The sequence below is a fragment of the Oryctolagus cuniculus genome, chromosome 15 (assembly GCF_051225735.1).
Source record: "Oryctolagus cuniculus isolate XC-2025 breed Fujian yellow rabbit chromosome 15, ASM5122573v1, whole genome shotgun sequence".
Classification (NCBI taxonomy): domain Eukaryota; kingdom Metazoa; phylum Chordata; class Mammalia; order Lagomorpha; family Leporidae; genus Oryctolagus; species Oryctolagus cuniculus.
This window is the reverse complement of record NC_142881.1, coordinates 63,150,194-63,169,494: the sequence shown is the minus strand read 5'-3', so window position 1 is coordinate 63,169,494 and position 19,301 is coordinate 63,150,194. Positions and strand designations below refer to the sequence as shown.

The following is a 19,301-nucleotide window of genomic DNA, read 5'->3' as shown; positions in this document are numbered from 1 at the left end:
GGCCACAGCATTTGTTGGCTGTGCTGTCTTCCTAGCCGCTGTCCCCACACCGCCCCCACAGGCCGGCCTCCTCCCCGGGAGGTGGGAAAAGTTGAAAACGTGGCAACCCAGTCAGCTCCCAAAGACGAAGAGTGCAGATCTGCCTGGGCCTCCTGGAGACAGGGCCCGGCAGCCCTGACTGGCGGGCTGAGGCCCCTCCCGCCACCGCGCCAGCCAAAGACAGGCGGACTCCCCGGTGGTGCCACCGCAGCCCGGGAGCTCATTGGCTGCCCCACCCGGGGTCACCGCAGCCTGCTCAGGTTTGCAAGCTGCCACTTGTTAGCTGCAGCGGACCCAAGTGTTGCCAGGGCCCTCCCCCCATTCACCCCTCCATCCCCCTGCCCTCCCCACTGAGAGCCAGAAGGGGTGGGCCCTCTGGGTCTGTTTGCCTCAAGAAAGGTTTGCACAAGTACACCCCGCCCTGTCAGGTGGCAAAACAAGCCACTATCCGCCTGGGCTCTGGAATCTGCCAGCTTATCTGCATGTCTCATGTGGCTCAGCTCTAGAGAAGGAAGTGCTCCCCCAAGGGGCAGAGAGCAAGCACCCTGTTGGCCCCGGGCCCATTGTCGCCAGACAAAGTCACCCGGCTGTCTAGGCAGGCACTCAGCAAGCAGTGCCAAGACTCAAGTTCACAGACAGTCAACAGTGTCACTTCTGGAGCCACTTGGGAGCCCTACCAGACATCCCACCGTGTGACAAGAGTGAGCCAGCCCATTTCCTGGAGCAGGAAACTGAGGCTCAGTTGGGGGAGGGGAGTGACACCCAAAAGTCTCCAAGAAGCGGAGCATGCTTTGAGGTCCATGAGGCAGAGTGATCTGCAAATACTGGCTGAGCCCAGACTCGCTGTGCCAGGTACGGGTCCAGGAGGGTGGGAAAGGGCGAACGGGCCGCATTAAAGACAGGGCCTAATCCACGGGCTTGGCAGAGGCGGTGAGCTGCCCTATGGAGCAGCGGTCTTTCCTGGCTCTGACCGAGGTGTCCACCCTGCTGTGCAGGGCAGCATCACCAGGAGGCAGCAGAGTATGTTGTGTGGCAGCTGCAGCGGCTGGAGCCGGACCTGCCTTTTCCAGGCTGAGTGGCCACGGGCAAGCCGCCTCCCGTCCCCCGCCGGGGTGTCGGCATCAGGAAGATGGGGGCCTCGTGAAGGCCTGCCTTAGCAGGTTATCACACGTGAAGCACTTGGATCAGCGTCTGCACCTTGGCAACCCATGTTCAAGTGTTTGTCCTTTGCCCTCAGTCCACAGCGATTAACTGGCTGGTGGGGTGTCAGGTGCCACTTCAGGCAGTGAAACCTCAGAGTGACAGCCGGGGACTGCCCTTAAGGAAGTCCAGGGCGGGAGATGAGAGGAACAGTCAAGCCCTGGCTGCAGGGCAGGTGCCAGGGCCCTGTCTGGGGACTCTCAATAAAGGAGGTGGCGAGGATGCACAGGGGGGCGTGCACCCAGGGCACACACGGAGGCCAGGGCCCCAGTCTGTGATTGCCACCGAGCCAACCTCACCGGAGAACATCGCCGGGAGTGAATGGCACAGGGACCCTGCACTGCTCCTGTCAGTCCTGGCTGCCCCATGTGCTCTGTCACTCCATGGAGACCCTCCTAAAGGGGTGTTCCCCAGGGACAAGGGCCCAGCTTCCACTGCTGCCACGGCCCATTGTGCAGGAAGTAAAGGCGCAGGCCCTGGGCTTTGTTTGGGGATAGCGTGTCTGACCACCATGCCTGGTCCCAGCCCCCCAACTCCCCTCCACCAGGTTGCTCCAGGGAGGGCAGGGCTGCCTCTTCTGTACCTTGGCCTGGCTGGGCTTTTCCCAGGGGAGTGGGTCCCGGGCAAGACAAGGGGGAGGGCTTGGGGCCTTTGGGAACTCTGGCTGGCAGCCCCACTGCCTTATCTGGGTGTTCTCAGCTTGCTGACGGACACCTGATAGAGGCCCAGGAGGCGGGGCCTGAGCCGAGCAGGAGGATGCTGGTGTCTCTGTACAGGTATGGGGGTGAGGCCGGGGAGGGAGGAAAGGCCCTGTCCATCCTGGCTCCCTGCTGCAGCCCCAGGCACCCTGCAGGGCCCAGCCAGCCTCAGGCCCTTCGGGGCCTTTCGCTTGTGATTCTGCCATCCATAGGTCTTGCCCAGCGGTGTCCCGGGGTCCCGCTCTGGAGAGGCAGGGCCCTCAGAGGTGGTTCAGAGGCACAGCCCCAGGCCCTGACACTGGGATCTCCAAAGGAGGAGGCAAGGTTGAAGGCTGAGCCCCTGGGCAGCCAGACCTCTGCTTGGAAGCCACGGTGGCTCCCCTGCAGCTGTGTTCCACCCAGGGCCAGCCCTCACCTGTGCCCCCGGGCAGCTTCTCCCAGACCTCAGAGGGCTCGGGCCTGTGCCAGGTGCCAGCACCTGCTCCTGGAGCCAGACTCAGTGTCCCTGGCCACCAGCCCCGGGGGTCACCTCATGCAGGCTCACCTGCTGGCTGCCAGCCCTCGACCCCATGTGCTGAGGCTGGCATCCTGGACCGTGAGTCTGCTGCCAGCCACATGTCAGGCAGCCCCCGCTACCACCACCACCAGCGCCACACGAGGCAGTGGCGTCTATGGCGCTCCGGACGCAGGCCAGTTGGTGCTCGGGGCTGCTTCTCTTTGTCAGTCGATGGGCCTCAGTCTCCTCATGGCCTTTGTTAGCACTAAAGCAACCAGGCACAGCCCGAACAGGACACGCCGTGTATTATCTGTAAAAGGTCATTGTCAGCGCTGTCATCACTCCACAGACTCTAGGCTGCCAGCCCCTGGTGGCCACAGGACTTGTAGGTTCCCCAGGCTGCTCGCATGCTAGCCGCTAGCCTGCCTGCCATTGGCTTTGCAGGGATGAGCACCCCGGGGGCTGGGCTCCCTCCCAGACCCAGCCCCCCAGGGTCGCATGCCCAGGGGTCTGCTTTTAGGTCCCTGAACCCAGCGTCCACCTGCTCACAGCCAGCCTGGAGCTCACGAGCTGGGGTGGGCCTCGAGCCCAGGGGATCAAGTTGCGTGACCTACATCTGCCAATATTATTAGCTGTGGGGCTGGTGCAGCCTGGGCTGTGACACAATTTGAGGAACTGCTGACTTGGCTCAGGTGCCAGCCCAGCCGCCGGCTCAGGGGCCCCTGGCTGCCCCTTGACTGGACCGGTCCCCCGGCCACGCCCAGTGTCACTAGGACCATCGAAAACCAGGGAGACTGACGGTCGCTCTGGGGCACTGCCCTTGGCCACCCCTGGTCTACTGCCTGGCCCCTCCCATACCTGTGTATGGGATCCCCGCTCCTCCCTCTGCGGGGCCCTGCTGACCACGCCTGAAGCCAAGCCGAAGGTGGTGGAAGGGTGGGGAACCCCCCCATGGCTGGCTAGAAAAGGACGCCCCCAGGACCCCTCCTCTGTCACCCCCATGGGTTCTCCGCTCTCTGTCATGGGTGCCTGCAGCTGCCAGCCTCCAGGGCTGAGCCGGGGGAAGCCTGGGCCAGGGCCTAGTGCCCCAGACTGTGGCTACAGGACGCACCCCAGGCGGGGGAGCCGGAGCCAGTCTCCCGAGTGCCCCCTCCCCAGGACCCTTGCCTCATCTGCCACATGGGGACCTCCTGCCCGCCCCGCGGGCTCTTGGGGGACACGGGTTGAAGAGTGTGGCTGTGGCGTGGAAGGTTCTGACACCAAGACTTCTCCGGGGAGGGACAGGGCCTGCGGCCCCCCTGAGCTGCACATCCTGGGAGCTGCCACTGCAGGAGAGCCAGCCCACGAGGGCCGGCACAGCAGCTGCCTAGAGGGGGAAGTGAGGACAGTGGTTTGTCGTTGAGGCACCAATCAGCGCTGGCGCGACAGGTGCTGAGAGGACGGGTCCCCGGGGTGCGGCGGGGAGAGGAGGCCTCTGGGGCGCCAGCAGCCCCTGTTTTCACTTTTACTCAGTGCAGTTACAACTCACAGCGGGGAAGGGGCTCCTCTACAGCAGTAACTCACCAAGGAGGACACTGGCGCCCAGAGAGAAGTGATGGCCAAGGCCGCCCGGTTCTGGGGCATCAAAGCTGCCGCCTGGACCCCAGACCCCGGGCCATGGAAGAGCGCCAGACGCCGCAGATGAGCACACAGACGAGGTCTGGGTGGCGGCCACTGCTCCCCTGACAACCCTCAGGCCAAGGAGGCAACGCCAGCTCCTCATCCCGGTGGGAAGCCGGGTAAGGCTTCCTCCGTCTGCTTCCAGGCTCGGGGGCTCTGCAGCTGGGCCTCTCCTGCCCCCAACCAGGCGGGGCCGTCCACTGCCCCCCACCCCTCAAACACTCACCCCGGGTGTCAGGCAGCCAGGGACACGCAGGCACCGAGGCCTGGGCCAGATGCACCTGCTGCGAGGCCGTGCCCTTGTGCTTATTTCTTGCTATTCCTCAGGGTCTTCTCCAGCCCTCTAGTCCCCTCCCTGGCCTGTGCCTCTCCTTCCACTCAGGGCTGCACCCGGCAGGTCCACTCTTCTCCCTGTGGCACTGGAAGGGACGTCCCAGCCAGCACAGAGCTCTGGGCCCCTCCCACAGTCCCAGCCCAGTCCCTCCCCTGGGGGTGGTGGTGAACAGAGACGTCCCCCCGACTGCACAGGGGAGCCTTGGACTTGGGCCCTGGGACTTGGGCCGCCGGGAGCCCCGATGAGGTGAGACTGGATCAGGAACCCACAGCGCCCTCCCACACCTGCCCTTTCTCCAGGACACGGCCGATGGCTCAGCTCCGGGGTGGCCAGTGTCCTGGCTTGCCTGGGACTCTCCTGGGTGGTAGTGAGCATCCCCCATGCCGGGAAACGGCACAGACCTGGGCACGGGAGGACAGGAGGTCGCCCCAGCTGGCACACACCTACCCAGGGACATTGAGCGGGCTCTTCTCTCCAGCACCCTGGCCGCTGAGGAGGTCAACGGGGGACCACACTGTCCTCTGCTCGGAGGCCCACAGCCGGATCAAGTGGAAACTCTGCAGCCTGCCAGGGGCTCGGTCTGCCGGGTCCCTGTGCCATGAGTCGCTGAGGGAGCCCCCGAGGCCTGGCAGAATCCTGGGGCCCTGCACCCCAGCTTTGCCCTCAGGCTGCTGGACAGGGCATTTGGAGGTGGCCCCAGGTAGGGCAACCCCAAGACTGGAGCCAGGCGCAGCACGCCTGGGGCCCACCGAGGCTGTCTCTACCTGTCTGGGTGCAGGGTGAGTCATTTCCTCGCTCAGCTGGGACTACAAATAGCAGGGCCCAGACGGGCGGCAGACATCTCAAGAGCTTCCCCCGGGGCCAGCTTCCTGTGGGACTGACGTCTGCTGCGGCCCCCACCGAGACCCCGGGGAGGAGCAGGGTGGGGGCTGAGACCTCCCGCCCTTGCCCTCCCCGGCTTTGTGGGGGGTGCCCAGGTGCAGAGGAGGCGTGGGCCACAAGGAGCTGCGCTGGAGGGGAACAGGGGCTTGGAGAGAGGTGACCTGGGGCAGCGGGGCCTGGGACAGCATGGGGTGGATAAGGGGTGTGATTCAGCTCGCTTAGCCCTCAGTTCTGGGCACCAGCCGGGAGACCCCTCCCACACCGTTCCCGGCGAGGCACATTCACGCCCCAGCCCCCACACACAGACACAGGCGTGCGTGCACACACGCCCACACGTGCACATCCCTCACGCTCAGTCCGCTGACTCATTTCCCCCTAACAGGACTGCTGCTCCATTTCTGTGGTCAGGATATAGCCTGAGGACCCACTATGTGCTGGAGCCACGCCCTGCAAGACAAGGAAGCAATGCTCGTCACTGCCCCTGGCTTTGGGAACTGACAGCGTAAGAGGCAGAGTCAGGGCCGGCGCTGTGGTATAGCAGGTAAAGCCACCGCCTGAAGTGCTGGCATCTCATGTGGGTGCTGGTTCGTGTCTCGGCTGTTCCTCTTCCAATCCAGCTCTCTGCTGTGGCCTGGGAAAGCAGTAGAAGATGGCCCAAGTCCTTGGGCCCCTGCACCCCCGTGGGAGACCCGGAAGAAGCTCCTGGCGCCTGGCTTTGGATCGGCGCAGCTCCAGCCATTGAGGCCATCTGGGAAGTGAACCAGGGGATGGAAGACCCCCCTTTCTGCCTCTGCCTCTCTGTAACTCTGCCTTTTAAATAAACTTTTAAAACAATAACAACAATGAAAGGCTGCATCAAGAAAGGGCAGAGAACACTCAGGGCAGAGACAAGAAGCCAGCAGGGGCCATGCTTGGGACCCCCTCACCGCCAAGTCCTACAGACCTGGGTTCAAATCCTGGCATTGCCTCTCTCTGGCTGCATGACCTGAGACAGATGGTTTGACCTCTCCCTGCCTTAGTTTCTCCATCTCTACAATGGATGTCATGGAGGCCTTCACCACACACCCCAGACAACCACATACACAAAGTGCCCTGGCACACGGAGCTCTTCCCGGGGGGCTGACACCCTGAGGGTTTCAGCACATGCTTCCATGGCAAGGACCCAAGATCAGACTTTCCCACCTGCGGCAGCGCCGGGGCCGGGGGCTGGACCGACGCCCGCAGCAGGGCCCTCGGCTGCGAGCCCCTTGCATGTGGCTCATTTTCTCCGTCCTCGCTGCAACCTATACAGGAGGCATGGCAGGGAAATGCAGGCCCGAAGACACGAAATCACTCGCCCCAACCATACAGCCAGCTTTGATGGGAACCCCTGGGAAGCAAGCCCGAGTCCCAGCCCTTTGTGTGTCCCGGGGTGCGGACAGCAGTCTGTGGTGCCTGGCCCTGGCTGAGGGAGGGTACACTGAACCCACTCTTCTGGGGGGAGTCCCTTCGATCCCCTGCCCGGAGCCTGGGCCTGGGGCCGCCTTCCCCTGAGCTGTCCCCAAGCCCTCAGGACCCCTCCTGGACACACAGAACGTGCGGCGCTCTCTTGGGGATGACCGCCTCAAATTCGGACAACAGCTGGGCAAGGGAGATGTCGTGATCCCCGCCTGACAGACAGGGCCTGGCCGGAGCCCCGCATCCCCACAGCCCAGCTGGCTGGCGGGGGCGGGGCCTCAGGGCTCCTGGCACCACGCCTGTTTGCATGGCGGCGTTACAGGCAAAACCCAAGCCTTGCATCAGCCGGCGGGGCCCTGGCTCCAGCCACGACCTCTTTCTGTTTCTCTGGGCTTCCCCACTGTGCTCTGACTCACGCTCTGCCGGTCACAGGAGACTGGAGAGGGATGAGGCCTCCTGCCCCTACTGCACAGATGGAGAGACTGAGGCCGGAAGTGACTTGCTCCAGCGAGTCAGGGCCAGGACAGGAAGCAGCACGGACTGGGCAGGCCACAGATGTAGCTGGGGTGGCCCAAGGGAGCGTTCCTAGGGGGCCACGCATTCAGGGATGCAGTTTTTGGCATCTCACAGTGGCACAGATATCAAGAGATTTGTATTAAATGAACGAATGAAAGATGTAAGATCTGGGTGAAGAACGAGGGATCACAATACAGAAAGGATGAATAGGATACAAGGGAAGAAACCAGCCTCAGAGCCTGGCTGGCCTGGTGGCTCACAACCGCCCACCCCCCATTCCCACCTCCACCCCCGCCCATAGGAGTCATCATTGCTATCACTTAGTGGGTGAGTCCAGTGACCACTGAGGCTTAACACTCTGCAGCCACTGTCTTATGTAATCCTCACAGCAATCTGTGTGACAGATAAGTTATCTGGACGCAGCAAGGTTAAGCAACCTCCCCAAGGACACACAGCTCAGCCCCTGCTCCAACAGGCATGAGAAGACAAATCCAGGGGCTGAATTAGAACTGCTCTCCAAACAAGCGGGGCAGGCAGACGTGCCCGGCTCGTGCAGGCGCCCACGTGGAGCTGCCCAGGTGTGCGCGCAGCTTGGCGCGGGGCCCTGCAGCGCAGGGCGGGCGGTGGAGAGGCAGGGGCGGAGCAGAATGCGGGCGGGCGGCCGGGACCCGCAGGCATCTCGGAGCGTGCGTGCCCGCCCGCCAGTGTGTGCCCAGATTCCCAGAGCCCTTCCCAGAAACAGCTCCACCGGGCGGAAGTCGGCTGCTGGGGGCGGACTCGGGCACCAGTCTCTCGCCGGCAGCGGACGGCCCGGGCAGCACGTTCCCAGCGATTGCCCCATCCCGCTGCGTCCGTCTCGGCCGCCCCTCACGTCGCGCGTTTAGCGCCGCCCGGGTCCCCAGCGGCCCATTAACCCGGCGGCGGCGGCCGGAATCTCGTCCCAGACACCTCGAAGGCTGCCCTTTGCTCCGCCTGGCCTGAGCGGACAAACGAGGGAAATCGGGCAAGGCAGCCGCTCGGCAGGGCAGGAAACCCTTGGCCGCTTTGTCTGGCTTTGTCTGGTAGGGCAGGGCTGGGCGCCCTGGGCGGGCAGAGGGGCTGCAGGTGCTCCCTCCCACCCTCGTCCAGCCTGGGCGGCTGCCAGGAAGACTCCCAGATGAAAGCCGGGTGGGCTCAAGGCCGGCGCTGCGCTGGAGGCTGACCGTGGGGCCCTGGGGTCCCGTCCCCTTTGCCGGTCTACTTGGGCGGCTCTCTAGGCCTCCCTGGGTCACTTGTGTGGATAGTCGGTAATGGGGGGAGGGGGGCTAGGCTCAGCACTGCCAGCCAGCAGCACCAGGAGCCTCCCACGCCATGATTTCCTCTGACAGCTAACTCTGGGCCTCCCCCCCCACACACACACACCTTGCCCCGGGCCCCAGGGTCCTACTCCCTGTCTGGCCTGAGCTCCACCTCCACCCCACCCTGTAGTTAGGAGTCTAGAGCTCCCCAAGCACCCCGCGCAGTGTTCCTGCCCATGCATCCCCTCAGCCCAGGATGCCTGTCCTGCCCTCCTGGGTGATGGGCTCCGTGCTGGCCCCTGGTGTCACCACCTCGTCTCGGAGAGGTCGGGAGCAGGGGTCCCGTGATTGTCCAGAGCTTCCTGTCCTGTCTCCTCTGGGCTCTGATTGCATCGCGGAATGCGAAGCTGTCTCTCACGGGACACGCAAGTGCATGCGGGCTGGAGCGCGTCTCTTTTCCTCATCTCTGCACACTCAGCACCCCCAGGGTGCCCAGCACAGCGCGAGAGCTGGGCAAATGCCTATAGGAAGGATGAACAAGGATTAGCAAAAATCTTGATCCACACCCACGAGGACAGGGCTTCTCCCCCCTTCAGAAGTGAGGAGAGGCCGTGGCAGCCCAAGACACTAACACAGGTGCCGGTGTCGTGGCACAGTGGGTTCTGCCCCCACCTGCAACACCTTTTAGAGTCCCAGCTGTTCCACTTCCAACCCAGCTCCCTGCACCTAGGAAAGCAGTAGAAGATGGCCCAAGTGTTTGGGCTCCTGTACCCACATGGGAGACCTGGAAGAAGCTCCTGGTTCCTTGCCCAGCCCCAGCTATTGTGGCCATTTGGGGAGTGACCCAGTGGATGGAATCTCTCTCTCTATTTCTCCCTCTCTCTCTCTCTTTCTCTCTGTAACTGTGGCTTTCAAATAAATAAATAAATGTTTAAAAACAATAGACATTGACTTGGTCCTTTGGTCATTTAAAGCGAATGGAGGGGGCATAGGTGGGTCTGAAAGCAAAGCCAGGCACGCATGCGCCACTCTGATCACCGCGGCAGTGGGCCACGGACATTGTCACAGGTCACTCTGCTCCCCTGGGAAGTCCCCCTGCTCCCGCCCTGTGCCGCAGGAGCTGTGAACGGGGGTGGGGGCTGGGGGACTGCTGCTCCTCCCCAGAGGCCATGGGTGTGAGCAGGCAGCCCAGGGCAACCGGAACAGGTTCACTGTCACCTGAGTTTGTCCACTGGGCGCAGGTGGGTGCAGAGCGACAAGGACAATGACGACAGCAGGACAGACTCCAGGTGACATCTCTGCAAGTAGCCTAGGGCTGTCAGCAGTGCCCCCGTGTGACAGGAAGCCTGGCCCAGTGCAAGGCCAGGCCACACTGGCTCCCTCCCAGGTGCGGGACACAGCCTGGGCTGTGGGAGGCACGCAGGGCAGCTTTTCCCGGCCCTTGGCGAGGCCGAGGAGTCACGCACAAAGGGGCAGGGCCAGGCTGGCGTGAGCAAAAGGCCTCTTCCCGCCCGCCCGATGTCTGGCTCCCAGCGGTTCCCAGGAGGCCTCCAGCAACACGACTCAGAGCAGCTGGGCCAGCGCAGAGGAAGGAAGAGCGGCCAAGGGCTCCGGGTCAGATGTCTGAGCCGCCGTTCCCACGGGGGCCTCTCATTATGCTCGTCAGGAAGCAGAACAAAACGCAAACCTTTGCCCTCATTTCCAGTACCCGGCTCCCTCCGTCCTCCCCTGCCTGTCTCTGACCCCACCTCCCCATCGGGGAGACCATGGGGTAGCCATGGGGTGGCGCGGGAGGGCACCCCCCATTCTCCAGGCACGCAGCTCCCAGTGCTGTGACCCTGGACAGCTGGCTTTTCCTCTGGGTGCCTCAGTTTCCCCCATAAATTAGCCAACACATGGAAAGTGTTAGGAAGAGGCTCGGTAGGCAAATGTATCTCTGCGTATGTTAGCTGGGGTCCGAATCCCCAGGGTTATCCCAGCACCTACTTTAGGGAGCTCCTTTTGAGGGTTAACTCAGATACTGCATGTAAGGTGCCTGGCTGTGTTAAGTATTACTTGTTTTGCTAAAGGCAGTCAAATGGGGGTACAGCACTTGCTCCCTGAGATGCTGCGGGCCAGGCGTGGCGGCTGCTGGTGGCCCCTTGGGACTGGCGTGCCAGTCTGCCACAGTTTGGTGGTGTTACCGAGTGGCATGTGCTGAGCTGTTCTGTCAGTCAGCTGCCTCCCCCCGCCAACTCTCTTAAGTCAGCGCCTTCTGGCCTGGCGGCTGTCACAGGCCAGGCGCACTGGGCAAAGGGTCAGGCTTGCTGCCAAACATGCTGGCACTTCGTCTGACCCCTGCTTCCTGTTCCAACCAGAAATGCACTGGCCAGGCCTTGAAGCCGCACAGGAACAAGCTGAGGGGGGGTGGGGGGGACTGCAGGAGGAAGGGCCTGAGACCCCTCGCCTCCTATCTCCCCCACCCTCCATGCTTGCTGTTATTTGCCCAGTTTTACAATCTAATGCTGTTCCTAGGTAGGAAGCAGCGTTTAAAAACCTGAAGCGCGGTCCCAGGCCCGGTTTGCAGAGAACCAGAGAAAGGAGCGTCCACCCAGCAGCCGGGACGCACACTGCCTGGCTCGCACTCCCTTCCTTCAGTGCGGGTCTGCAGCGGACTCTCGGGAGGCCGGGCCGACCTTCTGTGTGACGGCCCAGTCTGGAACTCTCCAGAAGGAGCCCGTGACAATGGCAGCAGCGACAGCCAGGCCAGGTTGGAACCCAGCCAGCTTTGGAGCAGGGGTGGGGTCCTCAGTCAAGGGCAGGCCTCCCTTCCTCTCCCCCATCCCCTTGGCAATTCTGGCAGGGAGGGCCCAGGCCAGTCTCAACAGGTCTTCCTGCAGGTGCTTCTGGAAAGCCATTGTCTTAGAAGAAGAGGAATTCCAGGGCACCCCACCCCGAGCACGCACTGGAAAGGGTTTGGGAATGGGAGGCTAAGATGCAAGAGGCACAGGCAGTGTGGCAGGGCTGCGGAGTGTGTGGTGTTAGGTCACAACCGTCAGGCAGGTAACAGTGTCAAGGCCAAGGCTCGTTGATCCGGAAACTGTGAGGTTGGAGTTGTTAAAAATCAGCCTAGTCAAGTTAGCATTCAGACTGGATAGGAGAGGGCCTTGTGGAACCCGGCTGGTGCCCGCAGATCTGAGAATCGCGGTGCAATCACGCAAAACAGCCCGCTCCTGGGGGAGTCCTGCCGAGGTCTCGGGGGTTCACCAAGAGGACTGGGTGTGGCCAAGTGGATGGGGTCTGGACCTTCCCGGTGCTGTCCTGGCAACTTCTCTATGTGTTTGAAAACTTTCCCAATGAAACGCTGGTGGGGGGAGGTGGCGTTGACATGGAAGAAGCTCTCCACACACAGCCAAGCCAAGCCTGGCTCTGCTCTGAGGACACAAATGGTAGAAACGAGATGGCATCCAGAAAGCCGGCTGTTTTGAAAGAGTTTGGGCAGTGCTTGCGTGGAGATGGCGCTACCATTAGAACTCCTTGAGTTCACGGCCAGGCCGGGACTCAGCCTGTAGACTGGGAGGTTCTGGCTCTTTCGGCTGCTTGGCATCAGATCTAATATGAGTCAAAGAAACACAACCTCAAGACCGACTCTGAGGGGCCGGCGCTGTGACGCAGTGGGTTAAAGCCCCAGCCTGCAGCACCAGCATCCCATATGGGCACCGGTTTGAGTCCCGGCGGCTCCTCTTCTGATCCAGCTCCTTGGTATGGCCTGGGAAAGCAGTGGAGGATGGCCCAAGTCCTTGGGCCCCTGCACCCACATGGGAGACCCAGAAGAAGCTCCTGGCTCCTGGTTTCGGATCGGTTCAGCTCCAGCCATTACAGTCATTTGGAGAGTGAACCAGCAGAATGGAAGATTCTCTTTCTCTCTGGCTCTACATCTCTCTGTTTTCAAATAAAATAAATCTTAAAAAAAAAAAAAAGCCCTACTCTGAGCAAAGCCTTCCCTCCACAGCACCCGCTGCCCCAGCCCAGAAAATGAGAGTCAGGGTGGCCACAATGTCCTTACTGAGGTTGTTATGAGTTGACTTGGGTCCCCCCAAAACTCAGATATTTAATTCTTAATCTTCAGTGTCCCAGAATGTGACCTTATTGGAAACAGGATCTTTGCAGATAGAATTAGTTGAGATGAGGTTGGGGCCTGTGTTGTGGTACAGAGAGGCTTAAGCTGCCGCCTACAGCGCTGGCATCCCATTTGGAATGTGGGTTCCAGTCCCAGCTGCACTGCTCCGGGTCCAGCTCCCCGCTAATGTGTCTGGGAAAAGAGCAGAAGATCGGCGCCTGCCACCCACAGGGGAGACCCGGAAGGAGTTCCTGGCTGCTGGCTCCTGGCTTTGGCCTGGCCCAGTCCAGGCTGCTGCAGCCATCTAGGGAGTAAAACAGCAGAGAGAGAATGTCTTTTTCTCTCTCTCATTCTGCTTTTCAAAGAAAATAAATAAATCTCTTAGAGAGAGAGAGAAGGAGAAAGAGAGAGGAGGATGAGGATAATAGGGTAGGCCCCCATCCCAAATGCCCAGTGTCCTTAGGAGGAACTATGGACACAGAAGGTGGCCACGGCATGCCGAGGACGCCAGAGCAAGACTAGGCATGGACACGTCCTCACAGCCCTCAGAAGGAACCAAGCCCACTGACACCCTGACCTGAGACTTCTGGCTCCCAGGACTGTGAGAAAATCAATTTCTGTTGCTCATGCCACCAGGTGTTGCAGTCATGTGTTTCGGGAGCCTTAGCAAACAAATACACAGTAAAACACACATCCCAAAACGCTCTATTGTAAGCATTTTTATGCCGCTCAGGGACGTTCAGTTGTGTCACCATTTATTTATTTTTCACTGGAGCCGGACCCAAGCGTGTGGGGAGCTGGGACGGGCTGGACTGCACCTGCTCTGCGCAGCTGAGTGGCTGTTTTGCCCCGTGCGGCAAGCACACACAGGCAGACCACTTCCTGCTCCGATGCTATCGCTGCAATTTACTGCGCAATTATTGTGTTCCAGGAACATGCTAAGGGCTTTCCATGGCTTATCTCTTTTAATCATAACTTTATCAGGGAGGTATCATTGGTCCCATTTCACAGATGGGGAAATCGAGCCTCAGAGAAATGAACCGACTACCTACTTGCAGCAGTCCAGGGATTTGAACGTGCACCTTATCACTGTGTGCTGTGCTGACATCCAGGTCTTTTGCACAGTGAAAGAGACATAGGATAAAGCATTGATCACGTTGAGACAGCTCATGTTTGTGCCCGAGGAGCTCACCGCCCCAGAGTGCCCCGCCCACGGCATCGCCAGCCAGGCTGCGCTCCCCCAGGGAGGGGCACAGAGAACTTGGAGGATGCCGGATTCACAGCTGACTTCCGGGGTCTTGCTGACAGCACATTTGAGGAGGTGGGAGATAATGCCAGACACCAGGCATGTGGGTCTCCTATCCCTGGCTATGGAAGGGGGGGTGGCCTCCTGGTGGGGGCCGGAGCTCACGAGTCCCTGTATGCCAGAAAAGCCACAGGCTCTCAGTCCCGCCACCGCCAGCGGCACCCACGCGGCCACCAAGGGCAGGAAGGAAGCTGCCCGGGTGGGGCAGGACGTGCGTGCGGCTCAGCCCACAGCCTCACCTGGTGCCCCACGGCACGCGTGCGCGCGTGCCTCAGCCCAGACTGTCGGCAGCCTCTCACCACGTTTGTTTTCTTTCCCGTCTGCAGCTCCCTTTTTCCCAGAAGAAAACCTGGACAGGTCTGTTGGCCAAAGAGCAGGGAAGATGAGGTGAAGGAGCTAGCAAGGGGCCACCCCGGGGCAGGGTCTTGGAGGGGGACGGTCGGGAGCAGAGCCAGACTCTGGCCTCCTGCTGGGAACAGCAGCTGTGCCTGGGGGCAGGAGTGGCCAGGAGGACAACCCCGGCCACTTGGGCTAGGCCTTCAGGGCGTGTGGCCTGTTGGCCAGACTGCAGCTCTGCAACCAGGCCAAACTGGAAACGCTGACCCCAGGCTCCAGGGTGGACCTGAGGGACAAAGGAAGCTAGGAAGTGGCTAAAACTGTCTAAGTCTCTGGCTGGAGCCCATTCTGCTGTCACCCCCACAACCCCCTGCAGCGGTGGCCAGACCCACAGATTCCACCCCCAAGCCCCTCACAGCAGGCCTGCGTGCAAGGCTGGGCAGCAGTTAACCCACGTGGCTGAAGTGGGAAGTGGACAGGTGCATAGCCGGCTGAAGTCCTGCAGCCAGGAAGGTAGGAACAGGAGGTGGGGCTGACAGCCCAATGTGGGAAAGGGAAGCCAGTGGCCAGAGAGGATACCGTTGTTGGGGCCTTTGTGGGATCTCAGGGGAAAAGCCCTTCTAGGGTGTATCCGGAATCACCTGGTACTTCCGACCCCTATTCTACAGGTGAGGCATCTGAGGCCCAGAGAGGTGAAGTCAGTAGCCTGAGGTCACACAGTAGCCAGTGATGGACGGCCAGGCCAGATCAACGGGCAGAGCCGGGCGGCCCGGTGCGGGGTGCATGCCTCCACTGTGAACTCCTCGCAAGCACGTGGAGAACGTGCAAGGTGGGGGTGGGGGCGGGCGGCGCGGGAACAGCTGTGTCGGCAACTGCAGGCCGAGGGCAGCCCGGCTCCGACAGCGGCACACAGCGTGGGGGTGTGTTGACGGCAGGCAGTGGGGTGGCAGCGCCATCGCCGTGTGTATTACTGCTAGCAGCGGAATGTTCTGGTCCGTGTTGATAAACAACAGTTTGAGCAGGAGAGAGGCTGGAGCAGGGACACGAGAGGAGCGGGAGGCACTGGGGGCGGGGCGGGGGCGTGCCCTGCTGACGGCGGCCCAGCCCGCAGCTCTGGGGCGCGCGCGCGCAGGGCCGCAGGGCGGCGGCAGCTGTTGATTTCGCAGCTGACCTCACCGGGTGCGCACGTCTGGGTGCGGATCCCTTGCAAAGCACCTGATGCCCGTCAACATGAAAACAGGAATGGGGACACGCTGTGCGGAAGGCAGCGTTCCGTTCCCAGGGTTCGGTGCACGTTTGATCAACAGCTGAGCTGGCACAACCAGGGGCTGGAATCGCAGGGCCCGCCGGGCCTCAGAAGTCAGCGTCTTGGCCGAGGCCGCAGCCACAGCCGCAGCCCCAGCGCGTGGCTGCTCATGACTGTAATCCGAGCCCTGCGTAGCACCTGGCCTCGTGGCAGGCACAGGTGGGGGCCCGCAAGGGCTTGTGAACCTGGGTGCCACCCAGGTGCAACTCCCTGGCCCCGCCCCCACGCCCCCTTCCCCAGCAGCCTCGCCCAGCAGGACACCCCCACTTAGCTGCTTCCTCTCTGTTCCCTGAGCTCTTCCTAAACTCCAGGACCCCACGTATTTCTCACCTCCTCCTGGAAGCCCCCCAAAGCCAACCCTAGAGGGGGGGGGGTCTCACAACTGCAGCTGCTCTGTCAGGACCCTCACACAAACCTCCCTGAGGGGGTGTTGCCTTAACATCTGCTCCGTGCTGGGCACTGAACAGGCACAAGGAGGGGCTCCTGAGACCCTGTAGACCCCGGCCCGGCTCATAAAGCTCAGGTGAAGTCCAGGGAAGGCACAATCACCAGCTAGTTGAGCTGTGGTTGAGTGAGGAGCACACAAACCTGGTGTGATACTAACGGGAGACGCCCACTCCCTGTTCCCACCCAATGGAGGGCCAGTACTCAGTGGCGGGGGTGGCCTTGCCTGCTGAGCCGAGCTCCTTGGGTTCAGGGTGCTTGTGAGGGCTGCACACGGTCTCCACTCAACGGACACCTGTGAGTTCCTGAATGGAAGCCCCCTGACCACCGACCGGCACCCCGGAGCCCCTCCCCAGTCTTCCTGCCCTCTGTGGGGCTGGAGGGAGGAGGCGCTGCCCAGGCCAAGCTAATGGAGGAGGTTGGCGTCTTCCCTGCTCCGCTGCCTGCAGCTCTCGCCGTCCTGCAGGGGAGTGGGGGCTGCTCCTCTCAAGGCCCTCTTCTGTCCCCAGCTCACCGCCGCGTCCCGGCCCTTCTTGTCCACCGGGCTCTGCAGCTGCTGCTCACCCCCAAGGCCAAGGCCAGGGACAGAGGCTCCAGCCGGGATGATCACAGCCTCATCCCAGGGTGGCTGGGCCCTCTCTCCTGGCTTCTCCTTGGGAGGTCTTGGCAGGTGACAGACCCTCCCCCCAAGCCTGGCACACCCAGGCCCCACCTGGGTTGACCACCTCTGTGCACAGATTCAGACAACAACCTCAGAAGAGCCGTGCGCACAGGCCCCGTGAGGCCTGACGAGGCCCAACAAGGTCCAACAAGGCCCAACGAGGTGCCTGAGGTTGCACTCTGAGCACTTTGTCTAGGACTTCTTCATTCAAGTAGAATTTGCGTGCACTTAAAATGGCTCCGTGACATTATACACTATTGTATATATCACTACACACAGAAAATTCTGCAAGGATATGTTCCAAAACTACAGTTTTTAGATGACAGAATTTTGGGTAAGTTTTCGTTTTACTATCATTTTCATACTTTTTGTACTTTAACAGCTAGGAGTATATAATACTTTTTATTTTGTCAAGTACTTGGAATTGAAAAAAAAAAAAAAAAACTCAAGCAGGAAAGGCGTTTGGCACAGTTCAGATGCGACTTGGGACCCCCTCATCCTCATCAGAGTTCCCCAGGTTCGAGTCCTGACTCCCGATTCCAGTTTTCTGTTAATGTGCACCTGGGAGGCAGCAGGTGCTGGCTCAAGTCCTTGGGTCCCTGCCACCTACGTGGGAGACCAGGACTGAGCTCAGGGCTCCTGACTACGGCCCAGCCCTGCCCTGGCTGTTGCAGGCATTTAGAGAGTGAACCAGTGGTTGGAAAAATCTCTGTCCCTCTGTCTCCGCCTTTCAAATAAATAAAACTAAATTAAAGCCCAGCTGCCTTGAATTTTTAAAAAATACAATTTGGCTTCTAGAGAGGCAGCAGCTTAGGTCAAAATTAAAAAAAAAAAAAAAAAAAACAGGTTGTAGTCAGGTTGTAGACCCCTGCCTTGGAGGCCTGGGGAGTAGGGTGGAGCTGGCAGAGAGAAGGAAAAGGAAAGGAGGTGAGGCTCCAGCCCTGAGCTCTCCTGCTCCCCCTCCCCAGCCCTCTGCACCCACTGCAGGTGCTGCGCACCCCAGATGAGGTTTGTCACAGTTCCTGTAAGTTGGAGCTTACCTGCCTCTCTTTGCTAAATAGCTGCTTTGGGGAAATGACAATGATGACCGCCTTGATGGCAGGGTACTGTAATCTCTGGGACTGGAGGAGGCCTCCAGAGGTCATTCAGTCCATTCCCCTGCCTCCAGGCAGCATAGGAATTATCCCAGTTGGGCAAGCCTTTATCTTGTTTTCAGGACTTCGGAAGCTGCTCACTCCCCACGCCCTTCCTCGGGCACTCATTCTCGTGTCTAAACATTTCTTGCCAGGAAGTCCTTCCTAGTGTCTAATCCAAACTCCCTGTGCTTTGAGTTTGCATGGCTTGGCCCCTGTGGTCTGGCCAGAGATAGGGAGACGCATCGGGACAGAAGCAGTGTGGCCCTAAGGAAGGCATGACGATCCTTTCTTAATTAAATTACACTAGTTTCGTTTGTATTGATTTATTTTCATTTTGTTTGGAAGGCACAGAGACAGGGAGAGCTCTTGGTCCCCACACACACAGCTCTCTATGGGTTCCGGGACGGGGGCAGCCTGGACTAGACTTGCTGATCATACTCCCAGCCCCCCAGGTTTGGGGGCCCTTTGCATTCAGCTGTCCCATGCCAGGGGGAGGTAATCCCTGTAAACCTGCCTGAGCCCCACCCCACCCCCACTCTGCTGCAACATCACCCAGGGGTGCTCTCCAGCTGGTGCTGTGGAAGGCAGCAGGGACAGGAACTCACAGCTTCCCAGACAGATCCCTGCCTCTGCTCTCGGTGCAGGATGGTCAAAGACAGCTGGCAGGGACAATACAGCTACTTTGAGAGCCCCTGGGCACTGCGGGCCTCCCACTGAGCACCAAGGACACAGAGGGAGGGAAACAGGCCCCTGCCTTCCAGGGGCTCACAGCCCAGCCCGGAGACCCCTGTGGAGCTGGGTCTAAGGCTCAGTGGGGCTGGGGGTCCTCGGCCTCCAGGGCCAGGTGGGGAGGAGACCACATGACCTCCGTGCCCTCCGGCCCCTCCCTTACCCAGCCCCAGGACACAGCATTCTAGAGCCAAGGCTTCTCGAGGCATGGTAGGGTCCACAGACAGGTTCTCTAGAGTCTGAGTGCTTACTGCAAGGCTCTCAAGTGCTTATGTTTTCTAGTTTGGAATAGTCTAGAAAAAAACAATAAAAACATATTCGGCATCATATGGATGCTTGGCTTATCTCCAATGACGTGATCACAAAATTTCAGTGTCTGTTTCCACTGATGTTTATGGGAAGCGTTTAACTTGTTTATTTCCTTGAAGTAGGAGCTGCACCCAGGCACACACAGAGCCCTGAAGCATGAAGCAGGCACGCCTGGGAAGCCAGCGCTCAGGTCGAGGGAAACATGACGGCCACCACCCCGCGCTCCTCGCGCCATTCCCCACCACTTCCTCCAGGCCAAGCTGACCACAGAGCTTGGCCACACAGCCGCTTTGCCTAGTCTGGAACTGCAGGGGTCTGGTTCTTACAGAATGACTCCTGAGTCTCGGGCCTCCTTGTCCCCGCGTCAGGTGGTGAGGCTGTTCAGGGAGCCATGGCTGATTAATTTCTAATCCAGGGGCCAGCATTGTGGTACAGGG

General features: G+C 60.6%; 1 long non-coding RNA gene across 9 annotated transcripts; it reads left to right on the top strand.

Annotated features, from left to right (window-relative positions):
- Window positions 1-401: 401 nt before the first annotated feature.
- On the top strand, window positions 402-8,541 carry LOC149122022 (uncharacterized). Of its 9 annotated transcripts, XR_016220934.1 has the most exons (4): window positions 402-891; window positions 1,939-2,015; window positions 3,946-4,211; window positions 5,691-8,541. It is a non-coding gene; the product is annotated as an uncharacterized LOC149122022 (long non-coding RNA). The 9 variants fall into 9 exon arrangements; XR_016220935.1 differs by lacking the exon at window positions 1,939-2,015 and having other exon boundaries at window positions 3,951-4,211; XR_016220933.1 differs by lacking the exon at window positions 1,939-2,015.
- Window positions 8,542-19,301: the final 10,760 nt, after the last annotated feature.